Source organism: Apis laboriosa, unplaced genomic scaffold (genome assembly GCF_014066325.1).
Source record: "Apis laboriosa isolate Shangri-la unplaced genomic scaffold, ASM1406632v1 scaffold18_cov149, whole genome shotgun sequence".
Lineage (NCBI taxonomy): Eukaryota > Metazoa > Arthropoda > Insecta > Hymenoptera > Apidae > Apis > Apis laboriosa.
The window spans coordinates 1334915-1348418 of NW_025222233.1; the positions used below are offsets into that span (position 1 = coordinate 1334915).

Genomic DNA, 13504 nt, shown 5'->3' on the forward strand with positions numbered 1-13504 from the left:
AAGAAGGTGAAAAAAAAATCTCCTCGCAACAATTTTGAAAATCTTCTCGAACTACTTCTCTAACTTGGCAAGTGTAACAAATTTACACTTACTCCTATCCCTCCCCCCCTCGCGATCTGGGAAAGAATATATTCGGGAACGCGGTGAAACGTGTCGAAATTCGACAGATCTACCCCCTTAAGAGGGCATCGTTAGGGTTGTTCCGATTCCCGTGACTCATCTCGATATATCGGGCGAGAAAGAGAGAGAGAGAGAGAGAGAGAGACCTCGCACACGCGTCCGATTTCACCATAAAACGTGCACGCTCCTCCGATCCCGGTGTGTTTGAATGTGGGCGGGGTGGGTTGCCATTTGCAATGCAAACGATAACACAGCGTATCGCACGAAAACGCGCACACAGGCACACACAGGTTCCCGCAAACGGAACGGGGTACCAGAAAGAGAGAGAGAGAGAGAGAGAGAGAGAGAGGAAAGGGCACGGAAAGGATCGAAAGAGAATCGTTTGCCGAGATTCCGCGCCGCCGATCACCTCTTTCTCGCTACGTTTCCGCGGAATCATATATACCCAAAACGTATACAAAACAAACTGCTGCACTACCGCTACGAATGATCGTGCAGAAATTGGAAATTTCTCCGTCCTGACTTTATCGAGAAATAAATGGAAAAAAATTTTTCTCCGGAAGAAATTTTATCGTTAAGAAAGAAAATTGCGAGCCGAGCAAGGCAAAAAAAAAAGAAAACCTCTTGCCAACGGCAACGTGTTCCCATATAATCCGTTTCGGTTAGTTTCACGCGAAGAGCGAGAAGTTTCTCGCCCATCGATCAGCGGAACGAGGTGGAAGCTTTTTTTTTCCGGCACGTAGCTCATTTCATTTACTCGAGGAGCACAGAGAAATATATATATATATATGTATTTATATATATATATATAAAGAGAGAGAAAGGGAGAGGGAGAAAACGGTATCGAGCCGGGAATCTCTGCGAAGTCGGCGGCCACGCGAAGAGGGAACCCCGTTGGTTGGCGAGCTTACGCAACGCGAGGGGGCGGCAGGCAAGTGGTAGCGAGGCTGGAAGGGGAGGGGGCCACCGAATGCCGTTCCATGGCACGCGGAACACGGAATATCCGTTTTAGAAATGAGCTTACTTTAAGGCCGTCCAACGACCCGCCTTCCTGCGGGATCCCTCCGCGCGATGGAGATCGGTAATTAATCATTTAGGAAGCTGGCCTGGCCTCTCGGTCGCGCGGCCGAGGGGTGAGGCCGCTGCCTTCGGAGGCAGGGGTTAAACGGAATAAAAGGCAAGCTCGTGTGTACACGAGCGGCACGGCCGAGGAAACGCCAAATGGCCAGCGCCGACTGAGATTGGCTTCGGCCACGAACGCCGCCGTTCCGGCTTACGTAGAACTGGGGCTTCCTTTACATACGTACCACCTACCCCGTATACCCCACTGGCGTAGAAGCGGCTCCCTCCTGTGCTCGCGCACACACGCGCGTTTCCAAATCTCTGCGATTTCGTGTTTTTTCGTGTATTTCGCGCGTCGAGAAAGTTCGAGGAAGGAAGGAAAAAAATTGAAGCGTGAAATGATACGAAAATTCGCGGCGGAGATATGAGATGGAAAGAGAAGTATAGAAGAAACAGTTATTCGCGAGAAAAGGGGGGAAAGTGGTACATGGGGAGGAGGGGGAGAGACTGCGAGTAATTTGTTAGCGTCGCACGGTTATGTAGGCACGATTAAAATAGCCTCGGTTAAAGGGAAAAAGGGGGTTAATATCGGGGGTCCTACGACATTGCACCCTCTCGTGCGTAGGACGAAAGTACGTCCCCGCTAACTACCCCGTACGAGTGTAAGTACGTAAACCGTGTATCCTACGTATGTTCCAGTCGTTATCGCAATCTCGACCCCGTTTGATATAACAGTCACTGTGACGACTATCGTCTTCCGACACGCGAGGCCGTTGCAGGGTTTTACACACCCTGCACGGACCTCTATGAAATTGTTACAATAGGTGGAGTAACTAACGGCGACGGCGATAACGGCGATCTAACGACCATCGTTTGATACCGCCTCGACTCGTGGAACGCCAAAAGGACAAAGGTTCTTTTCCCGTTTCTTTTGTTTTAAAAATAAAAGGGAGAAAAAGAGAAAACTTCTTCCAACTCGTTGCCGCCGATTTATACGAAAAAAAAGATTCAACGAAATCGGTCGAAAACACCGGTTTCATTGACGCGCGAAGATGTTAACTCGCCTCGCCTAAATCAATTGAAAGTACAATGGCGGTGATAATTAAGCGGGCGACGAAGATAATTAACCGCCATTCTTTATAAATTATTACGCCCTCGCCGAGAGAACGGTAACGAAAACATTTGTATACGAGATATATTATAATTATCCGCAGTATCGGTGTATATGCGACGTTATTTATCGAGCTCGTAATTCGCGACCAGCATCCAGGCCAGAAAATTCGAAAATTTCCATTCCCTCTGCGCGGACGTCGCAAACGTCGAGGCTTCGCGGCAAATAAAATTGCTACGGTCAAGTGTCGGGCTCGGACCATCAATTAACGGGGGCAGAGATAGATAACAATTAGCCGGGGATGGGACAGACCCCATGGGGGTCGGAATCGGTTGACGCGAAGACGAAGGGCGGAGATGCAAGGCACGGAGGAGAGGGGGAGAGGGAGGTTGACACTACCGTGTCAAGATCCATAAACGCGGCTACAGTTCCAGAACTGTTAGAAGGTGCTAACGAGCGTTCCCTCGCCAGAGTCGATCCTTCCAAGGCAATGTCCCAAGGGCCACCATTACCGTTGCCTTCGCTGTCCTCGCCATTATCCACCACACCCTCCCGGATCTCCATCGACAACCACCTCGAATCACGGTCCTCCTCGTTAACCTCGAAACGAGGAATCTCTTTCCAACCGTCTCCCCTCTCCCTCCCTTGTTGTGCGTTTGTTTTCTCCTCTTATCTCGTTCTCATCAAATTTTCCCTCTCTCTCTCTCTCTCTCTCCTCTCCTCCATCCTTGGATCTTGGAAAAAAGGAGAAAGAGAAGAAGGAAAAAAGGAGAAAAAGGGAGGAGGAAGGAATTAGAATAGGGGAAAGAGCAGGTTGAACGGTAAAACTGGTTCAACTATCTCTTAAGTATGTTTTTACAAATAGCAACGGAGTATTCCGACGAATGAAACCCGATCGAGTTTCCCGCTTGCAAAAACAAGCCGCTCGTGTTTTCGCGCAATGATCGGTCCACCGTGAATCGGAACCACCGCGTACCTTCTGTTTTTGCACGTAGTGTGGAACAACAGTTTCCCCATTCCCCCTCCCCCTCCCCCTCCCGCATAACTAAAACCGCAGTAGGGTATTATTTCGCGTGGCCGTGTAAAAATATACAATCGAGCGCGCTCGATCGAGCACGAAATGGAATGCCCGCCGCCAGAAACACCTTTCGGCGCCACCCCCTCCTCCCCCCGCCGCTTCCTCGATCCGCCAGTTTTTCGATCTCGAATCTCCTTCCGAACAGGGATCCCTCCTCCACTTTGTTCTTTTAATCGATCGATTTAAGGATCGTTTCGTTTTTTTTTTTTTTAAAGAACGCGAGGCGGGGAACGGTTAGGTAGGTTAGCTCGGCAGGCGAGGAGCAGGCGAGGAGCAGGCGGGGATATTTGATATCCGCGTTTTCGCAGCGCGAAAGTCTAAAAATAAAACGCGTATTCCAGGAAACGAGACGTACGAGACGTTTCTCATTACGCTCGTTGTATTACGTTTCGCATTAGTTCCAGCCGGTCTAATTGCCGCTACGATGTACCAGCGATGATTACGTTCGCCGATAACGGATTTGATTATAACTGTTAATTCGTTGCGTACCACGATTACGTATCGAGATTATAACTAATTATTGACTTAAATAATACACGGGATATAGCCCGAGTTCCCTCGAGAGCCGAGAGTTCCCCCTCGACAATACTTCCAATTTCTCACGCGGATGCGTAGCACGCACCGTGAACGTTTCAATTAATCTGTTAAGTACGTTGAACCGTTTTTCTTTTTCCTCTTTTTTCTTTAATTCTCCTTTTTTTTTTTTTCTCCTTTCCTTCTTTCTCCCGTCGAGATAACAACTACGACAATCCTTTCGATTGAAAATCGGAGGAACGCAGGAGGATGGAGAAAAAAAGAGGAAACTCAAAAATCGAAGAAGAAGAAGAAGAAGAAGAAGAGGAAGACGAAGAAGGAGAAGGAGAAGCGAAACTGGAACGGGAACGGAAGCGGCGTCGTAAATCACCGACAGTACGGAATAACTGGCAAAAGCGCGATAAATCAGGGATCCGAGGGCAACCGAATTAGGAAATTGGCTGCTTAAAAACCGCAATGACGTTAATCCCGGCGTGGCGGCAGCTAGAGGATTCAGGCTAGCACTCGCGCCATCGCAATCCGGGGAGAGGGGAGGGAGGAAGAGAGAAAATAAAACTGATCCGGCCAAGGAGCGATTCCGTATCGCGGCTGTGCCGGGTGGAATAATGCGGAATAAAATCAACGTAACTCAATCGCGGTTGTCTTTCGAGATCAGCCTCCCCGTCTTGGCCGCTGATAAATGTTCGATACCGACTACCTGTACACGAACGCCCGTCCCTCTAATTCCCCGTCGACCTCGACGCTCTGTCGGAGCAAGGAAGCGATAAAGCTTCGGCGTCCAAAAAATCTTTCCCAGAAATTTATCACCGTTCGACGTCTCTGGCATGCGAGGCGACCAGAGGTTCCAATCCCCTCCTCTCTCTCTATATATATATTTCTGCATACCGTATTATGCGTTTCCGCGATCTCGCGGGATACATCCGTGAAATACGAGCAGAAAAATATCATCGCGAAGATGAAGAATCTCTCCACCGTTGGTCGAAAACATTCTCGACATTCTAACGCTCGCGTTAGGAAACGATTCGTCGTATAATATCGGATCTCGAAACGGAATCGGTTCAATTAATGAACCGGGGGACGAACTGTTAATAGTGGATAACTGGACGGGCAGATTTTCATTCATTTGGCGACAATGGGCCGGAATTAACGTGGAAGCGCGCATCGACTTCCCTTCTGGAATATGGAATGACCCGTTAATGAGGGTTTTCGCCTCGCGGCGAACTCGGCCGAGCGCGCAGAAACCGCGCGTTACCGATCCGTGAGAATGTATATCGTCGAAGCGATATAAGCATAAGCGATCGACGCGGGACACATATATATATATATATATATATGTATATCGGGGCCGATGTGATCGATTACGACGGTGACGGTGGTCCGCGGGCGTAAATATGAGGGCACGAATCGTGACCGGGACAAACGAACCGGGAACGGACGGACAGAGGCGACCGGGGCGAGTTGACGAGCGCCAATAGACGGCCATTCCGCCTCAACGCATTAATCGAGTTATTAATTATGTAGTCTCATGCTAATTGTGCCTGTAATCTGCCCGCGATGGCCGTAAAATATCCATTCGATTTACGTTTCGATGGATTCGAGAGTTTGGGCGTAAATGATCCGTGCTTGTTTCAACCTGTTCCGATCACTCCCGCCCCCTCCCCCCCCTACGAAACGCGTCATTGTGCTTCTTGCGCGAACCGTATTTCCTCTCCTCGCCGGAATCAACAAACTGCTCTCCTCTTCGACGAATAATAATCCCATGATGACGATCACGTGATGTCCTAGGGAAAATGTTAATCGAAACCGCTCATCTCACGATAATAGATTTCTCGTGGAAATTTTTAAACGTTCCCATGAACGAGAGTTTGATAAAGACCAGACGGGAAAACGCGGGTTATCAGTGGGGGATAACCGATGAAGAAGGGAAAGTGGAGGCGAAATAAAGGAAGGTAAATCGTGTTTTTTTTTTTTTGAGAAATCCCAATGGCGGTGGACACCTGTCGTGTAATCGAGATGCGCGCAAGTACAGCAGTACAGAAATGAAGTGTACGCTCAGTTTTCTGGGATGGGGTGCGTGCAAGAAGCCGCGCTACGGTTATTACACGCGTCACGCGGCACACCACGGTCACGCACCCTCCCCATTCCCGAGCTCCCTCGAAACGACGGGGTCTTATCGTCGCTCTTTATCTTGTCAACCGAAGGGGCAGCCCCATTACGCCACTTACGGGGCACCGAGTCGCGCGCTCACCTCCTTTCGGAAAAGAGGGCAGAGGGAACTAAAACTTGAACGAGGCGGAACTTGCACGCGAACCAAGATGTTACCGCGGCAAGGGAAACGGCACCACCTGCGATCCGACTCGGCGATAAATCGACGGCGAAACCGATATTTTTTTCAATCGTCCCGATTTTCTGTGTTTCTATTAATCGAATTCGAAATCGTTGTTCAATCGCGCTATTACACGCTCCGGATAGATGTGTAATTATAATTAATCGTTCCATTTAATTAATCAATTACGGGAAAAATTATCGCTGCGATAATTGATCCCGCATCATAGTCGTCGTTGAAATGTTGGTTTATTATTACGTGATACATAGGATGGCGAGCAATTTAAAAAAAATCTCCCTTTCTCGAACGATTGCTCGACGTTTCGATGTCGGAGGATATCGTCATTACGTTATCAGTCATCGAGTAACGAACGGTATTAAATAATTACGGTTGACATTTTTTTTTTCCTTTTTTCTTTTTTTTTTTTTTTTTTTTTTTTTTTTTTTTTTTTTTAACAATCGATCGATAATGAGCTGGAATAATGAATGAGAATAAATTGCACGTTGTTACGACACGTTTAAGCATACCTAAATATTAATAACTAGGTTCAGTACGAGATATCGGGTTGATACAGAGCATGTATTTACGACGCGAGATAACACCTGCGCTATCGATACCAATCTATCGACATTCGTTCTTCCCTCTTTTTCCTACGGTATTTGCCGTTCATGTTCCTTTCAACGTAACAGAAATCAATTAGCATTGCATTGCCACTCGGTGCCGGTGGGCACATCGAGCAACGCCGTGACATTTTTTTAACACTATGACGAACGAATCTCCTCCAACGAGTGTCGCATAAATCGTGGAAACTATATCGTGGAACGAGAAACAATTCGACCGCGTTGAAGAAGAGAGAAGCAGCAAAAAGAAGTTCGAAATATATATATATATACATATATATGTACATAACGGAAGAGCTGTAGCAAACGACCCCGAAGGTTGACTCGATCCAGACGGGAGGAAATTTCTCGAGCGTAGAAAAGAAGATGGTCGATCCATACGGAGGGAAACGTACGAAGTGGACGATATAGGTTATCCGATATATACGCAGGGCTTGATATAGCGTGCCAAAACCGCTCCGTCTTGAGGAGGCGGAACGAAGAGAAGAACCGCCGCCGTTATCAACTCGGGCCACGATTGGCCGAGCTCAGACGTGGCTCCCGGAGCGGCCAATGGCGTCCTGGTCTCCGCTTTTCAAGGATTCTCCCCCGAAATCCTGGGTGTGGGCGAAGCCAGGAGGATCGCACGGGGGTGCACAGCGTGGCCTTTCCTCGGCGGATACGCGCACACACACGCCGCCGAAGGAGGCCGCTGCCCACTGGTCACCCCGAGGGGTTCGTTTCCACCGGGAACCCCCCCATTTTCCTTCGCCCCTTCGTTTCTTTTTCTCGTTTCTCCCGACCATCATCCCTCTGACTCTGACCCTCTTCCCTCCCGACTACTCCCCCTCGACTACTCGATTCTTTCTTTCTTCCATCCGGACCGTCTTCCTCCTCTCCCGTCCCCTCTCCTCAAGGACGAGCCCGATTCCTACAATAGCCCGCCTTTTTTTACTCGCTTTTTCTCCAATTCCCCGAGATCTTTCTACTCGCCACATCCACCGCACCGCATCGCTATGGAAGCTGCTGCATCAGAATTGCCAACGATATATATACTTTACTTTATCTCGAGAAGATAGGGAGGATCGGAGAGACGATAAGAGTCTTGAACCGTTATAATTGCAACAAAAAATCTACTTCGAAATGTTTTTTTTTCCGCCCGAGATATCGAGTTTCGAAAACCACCAGCGAGGAAAATGAGATAAAAACGTATGGATCGAATCTAAATCTTCGTTGCTTGGGCGAAAAATGTTAATGCGGACGATCGGTTGTATCGATCTATTCGGCCGTACGAATCTCAATTCCTTCCTTTCGTCGCGTATAATATTTACAGGAATGAGTCGTGAAAGGAGGAAGATAATTGTCATCGTTATAATATTAATAAGATCTCCGAAGGCAGCGATTTCCTCTTGGAATCGCTTTACTCGTTCGTAACTATTCCTCTACTTGACGAGAGAATTATGAAGAAGCTGCGAGTGACATCGCAGCATGTCGGGGACGATATAAGAGCGCCTTTAAGATCCCTAGCCTCTGTCAGCTAGAGCTACTTGATTTTTTCTCTTTTCCTCTTTTCTTTCTTCTTCCCCCTCGATCTGTTATCGTTGCCTGCTCGAACGAGTAGTATACCACAGTTTTATTATTATGCAGGCATAAAAATGTTGAACGTTCCGGACAAGATGGCGGTATCTTCGAATAATTCTATCTCGATAACGTCTCTTCCTTGAAAAGATAAAAAAAAAAAAAAAAAAAAAAAAAAAAAAAAAAAAAAGAAGTGCAATCCCTCGAGTTTTCAAACTTCCATCTATCCATCCATCCTCGACGTAATGGAAAGGAAGGAATAACCTTCCTCGCGAAATTTGTGAAATTAATCTGAGAAATAAGAGAATCGTGAAACCCGATCCGCATTTTCCCCGTATCGTAAAAGGAAAAAGGATTGGCGGGGCAGGTGAATGATAGAGGAGGAGAGTCGTAAATAATCGATAAATAAAAGGGAAGTGATCGCGAGGAGGAAGGAGGGTCCGGGCTATTGATAACATTATCATAAAAGCGGCGTTAAATGGTCGGCCGCGAGGTTACGCCGATGCGGTGGTGGCAAAACGGCTCTATAAATGCGTTTACTTTGAGCCATAAAAGCGGCGTGCTTCGGTTGCCACCGTTAACGTATACCCGCACACCATTCAAACCATGCTCCGTGTATACGCGGACGATGAAGCGATTGTATGCGAGCGCGCATCTATGGAAGGAAACGAGACGTCGAAGCACCACCGCTTTACGGTAAAAGCCCTCTTTGAGGGATCCGTTTATTGGTTGCTAAACATCGATATATTGCTTTCGGGGTTGCGCAAAGAGGCACGCTGTCCTCCGCGTATCCACCTATTCAACCATACGCTCCACTCTTTTCCTCCTCTCTCCGGCTCGCTGCGTACACACACACGCATACGCACACACATACCGACGACCTGCACGCTCGTATAATACATACTTACTACGGCCGCTATATAACGCTTTCTGAGCTTTTGAAAGCGCGCTGCCGCATCGCGTGTCTTCGTGACGCGAATAAATAAAATTTTCGAAATCGTGGAGTGCCGTGCACGGCAATTTTTTACGGGGGGAGGGGACGGGAGGAATGGTTCTGCGGATGTTAAGACGCGATAGTTGGAAGGAAGGGCGAAGGTTGAAGTTTGTTGGATGGGAAAATATAGAGGAATGAGAAGATAAGGATAAAGAAAAAAAAAAAAGAAAAAGAAATGAAAAGATGAAAAATTTATACGAATTGCGTATACGTCACGTTCGCCCAAGATAATAATATCGCGCAAATTGGACGTTTTAGTTTATCCCGGATCTCGGTGTATTCGGATCTCGTCTAGGACGAAAACCGAATACACGCGGTGCAAATTCTCGTAGACACGTGGCTGGATAATATATCCGACGAGAGGCGAGCAACGATGGATGATCGATTGGATGGGATAAAAAAGCGGAATCACAAAGGATCAACGAGCATCTCGCCTCAAAGATGTGTCCCTTCGCTCGAGACGATCCGCTGTCAACTCCTCGCTCACGTTTTCCCTCCCTCGTTGGCCAACACTTTATCTGGGTTGCATCATCTTTGAAACGTTCGTCGAATCCACGAAGACGTAGGGAATATATATATATATATATATATATATACGTAAACGAGGTAAAAAAAAAAAAGAATAACGAATCGGTTCGATCGCTTTCAGAAGGCGAATTAAAAAACGTAACGATCTTGAGGATGCGTTTCTCGTATCCTTTATCAACAGCGAGAAACGAGAATATCCTGGAAAAATTTTATCGAGAAAGTCGTTACGCTAACGATCACGGAATTTCCATGAAATTGCTTATTAAATTACTAACTTTTTCTTCGATGATTTAACGTTGCCGAGGCCATTTGTCTCCGCGGATTGTATCGCCTCACCCCCTGTTAATAAAACAAACCCTGTTAGAGGCTTTACCCTACCTCTACTTACTCGAAAACTTTTGCCATGACTTTCATCATCTGAAAAATTCATCTCTCGTCGTTCTTTCAAATTTTCTTTTCTTTTCTTTTTTTTTTTTTTTTTTTTTTTTTTTTCGGAAATTTATATAAGTCCGTCCTCTTTGTTTCTAATCTTCATGAATATTCGTCTCGAGACGAAGTTCGAACGTTTAACGCTCCCCCCTCCCTCCTCCTTGATTTCAAACGAGCAACTTTATATATCTATTTACGGATCACACATACCGGTTGAAACGAATATTTTTACGAAGAGACGGGGTCCATGGAAAATCGCACGATCGATCCTGAATGAAAATGTCGAAGCGCGCTAGTTTTGGTCGCGACAGACGTGCAGCCGTCGCACGGAAAGACACGCTAGGCTACGGTAATAATAATAGCCAAAATATTCGCCGGTTTATTCCTCGTATGCGTGGATGTGAGCACGATTTCGTGGGATGTCGGCTGGCAACATGTGGTTCGACGAACGCAATCTGCCACTGACATTTCGAATTAAACTCGTCAAGGATTACCCTTATGCTGAAAAAAAAAAAAGAAGGAAAGAAAAAAGGAATATATTTTTCGATGCAAAAATTAACGTCTCGATATCTATATATCAATCGATATCTATATACCGATATCTATATATATACTTTCGATAGGTTCGAAGAACGAGAGAAACATTATTTACTTACGGATGTGTTTGAATCAATGGTATTACTGTATAAGGGAAAGAGCAGAAGAGGCCGCAAAAACTGGAAAAGGGTTCTTATAGTCGTAGCTTTCAAGCTTCGACTAAGCCGATATGCATTCATTATAATAAGAAATGGAAGACGGCGAGTGAAAAGTTTGAACGCGCCCTGGCTTATCAACTTCCTCTGAATTTTCTATTATTTAAGAGAAGTCTCGTTCCATCTTTCATTCACCCTCCCTCTATCTCGTCTGTCTTCGTTCTGGATCGCCTTCCTCCTCGCCTTCCTGGCCATTCGTGGCACTTCCTTCCAAACACGCCGTCGAGGTACCGACCAACTTAACTTAACTTTCTTCTTTCGATGCGGTGCAAAAGCTAAGATGCGCGGCATTTGAAGTTCCCCGAATAGCCATTAGCATATTTATTTGTCATTCAATGCAGCCTTAAACGCGTTTCACCCGTAAAACTGGCAACTTCCTTTCAACTTGTATCACCGTGGATACAACGATAAAGTACATCTTGCTGCTTCATATATATAATATATATATATATATATACAGTTTATCCTTAAAAGTTAAATTCACAGTGAAAAGATAATATAAAAATGTGTCTATAAAATATATTTTCGTTTAGGATAGATATTAAAGTAAATCATTTTTTCGTATGTTATTCAATAAGATAATCTTCGATGCATACCTAATAAAAATCGTTATTTTTTTAGATTACACTCTTGTGATCGAAAATTTTTAAATTATGGTTAAATTTTACATTATTAATAGTATATAATATATAGATAATAAAATTGTATAGAGTATAAAAAATAACGTGGGTAATCAGTCTTCAAAAAGATTTACATTGTCAAAAATCTTATAATATTCCTTTTATATCGTGCGATGGAAAAACATTTAAAAAGATTACTGTATTAAATATTATTTAAAAGTGTTATAGACATAACAAAAATTTAAAAAAAAAAACAAAGGTGTGCATTTTTAATAAATTTGTATATTAAATAACATTAAAACTGAATGAATATTAAAATTAATATGAATTAATTCAATTGAAGAATGTCTTTTAAAATTATAATTATTTGATTATTATTATTTGCGTGAACTACAATATTCATATACAACAATCAGAAAATTGGTTGATAAGAAAATTTTTTATTTTCTTTTTTAATAGACAACTTCTACTATTATATAACATAAACAAAAAAAAAAAATAAATCAAATATTCAATTTACTTTTTTGTCTTAGGGATCTACTCACTACTATATTTAATATTATTCACAACTTTATCGCTTAGAATAAGATTGCAATATTAATAATACTTAGAATTGTAAATAAATTTCAATATAAAATTACAAATAATTGTTTGTTTAAATCTTACCACTATCGCCGAATGATATTTCGCGTCAAAAACTCGAATAACATATTAAGATATGTTTTATAAGATCATCATCCCAGAAATATATTGTAAAACTGAAAATATATTGTATTATATAATTTTGAAAATTAATAATGAAAATATTCAATCGATATTTCGTACCTTATATGTGATCATGAACAAAGAAAAATAAATAATGAAAAAAGGACAGAGATAAAATAAAAATTAGGAAATCAACGCCATCTCTAAGTATTGAAAATAAAATTAATATAAATAAGAAGATGAAATAGTAAAAGAAAGAATTAGTTGTTATCATCAGTTAGCAAGCAGCAAAGATAAGACAGTTCCGAAGATAAGTAGAGTAAGAATTGAAGATCAACGCCATCTTTTCAGTAATTTTAAAGAAATAACTTTAGATAAAAAAGAACAGTATTAACGTGACATCTTATGGAATTTTATGTCATATGTAACATCTGAAATATCAAAAATATACAAAAAAAAATTAAAATATTTTTTATTTCATATCTAATATAGTATTTATAATCTAAATAAGTATTTACATAAGTAAATACACAAAAATTAAATCATTAAAAAAATATAAAAATTTATGCTCATAATTTTTTCATAATTTTATTTTAGAAATTGAAACAGAAAGAATGTTATGTTTCTTTTTCACGAAAATTTATTTATTTTTTCAAATAAATTTTCTCGTTTTGATATTTGCAAAACATTCAGATTTTTTATCGTTGTGCCATACAATCAACAAAAGAAAATGGAAAATTTAAAAAATAAAATCTAAATTAAAACTTTCTATCATTATTTTACATTTTCATAAAAATCATGAAAATAGAAATATTTTATTATTTATTTATTGTTAATATTCATTATTTATTCGAATATTCATATGCAATTTACATACGAATATTCATATATTTAGATATTTGTAGTCTTAGATATTCATATATTTAGAAGTTTGTAAATTTCTATTAAACATATTTCTATTAAATATACTTTAATAAATTATAATAATTTAACGTTAGATTAATTTGAAAGATTAGTAATATTTAAAAGCATGATATATAAAAAAATCTAACCTAAATAATAAATAAT

The 13504-nt window shown here is 42.6% G+C and overlaps 1 long non-coding RNA gene across 1 annotated transcript; it reads right to left on the minus strand.

Moving 5' to 3' along the window:
• Window positions 1-8869: 8869 nt before the first annotated feature.
• On the minus strand, window positions 8870-12421 carry LOC122712026. Its single transcript, XR_006346235.1, has 3 exons — window positions 12398-12421; window positions 11016-11577; window positions 8870-10860 (listed from the first exon to the last, which is right to left on the minus strand). It is a non-coding gene; the product is annotated as an uncharacterized LOC122712026 (long non-coding RNA).
• Window positions 12422-13504: the final 1083 nt, after the last annotated feature.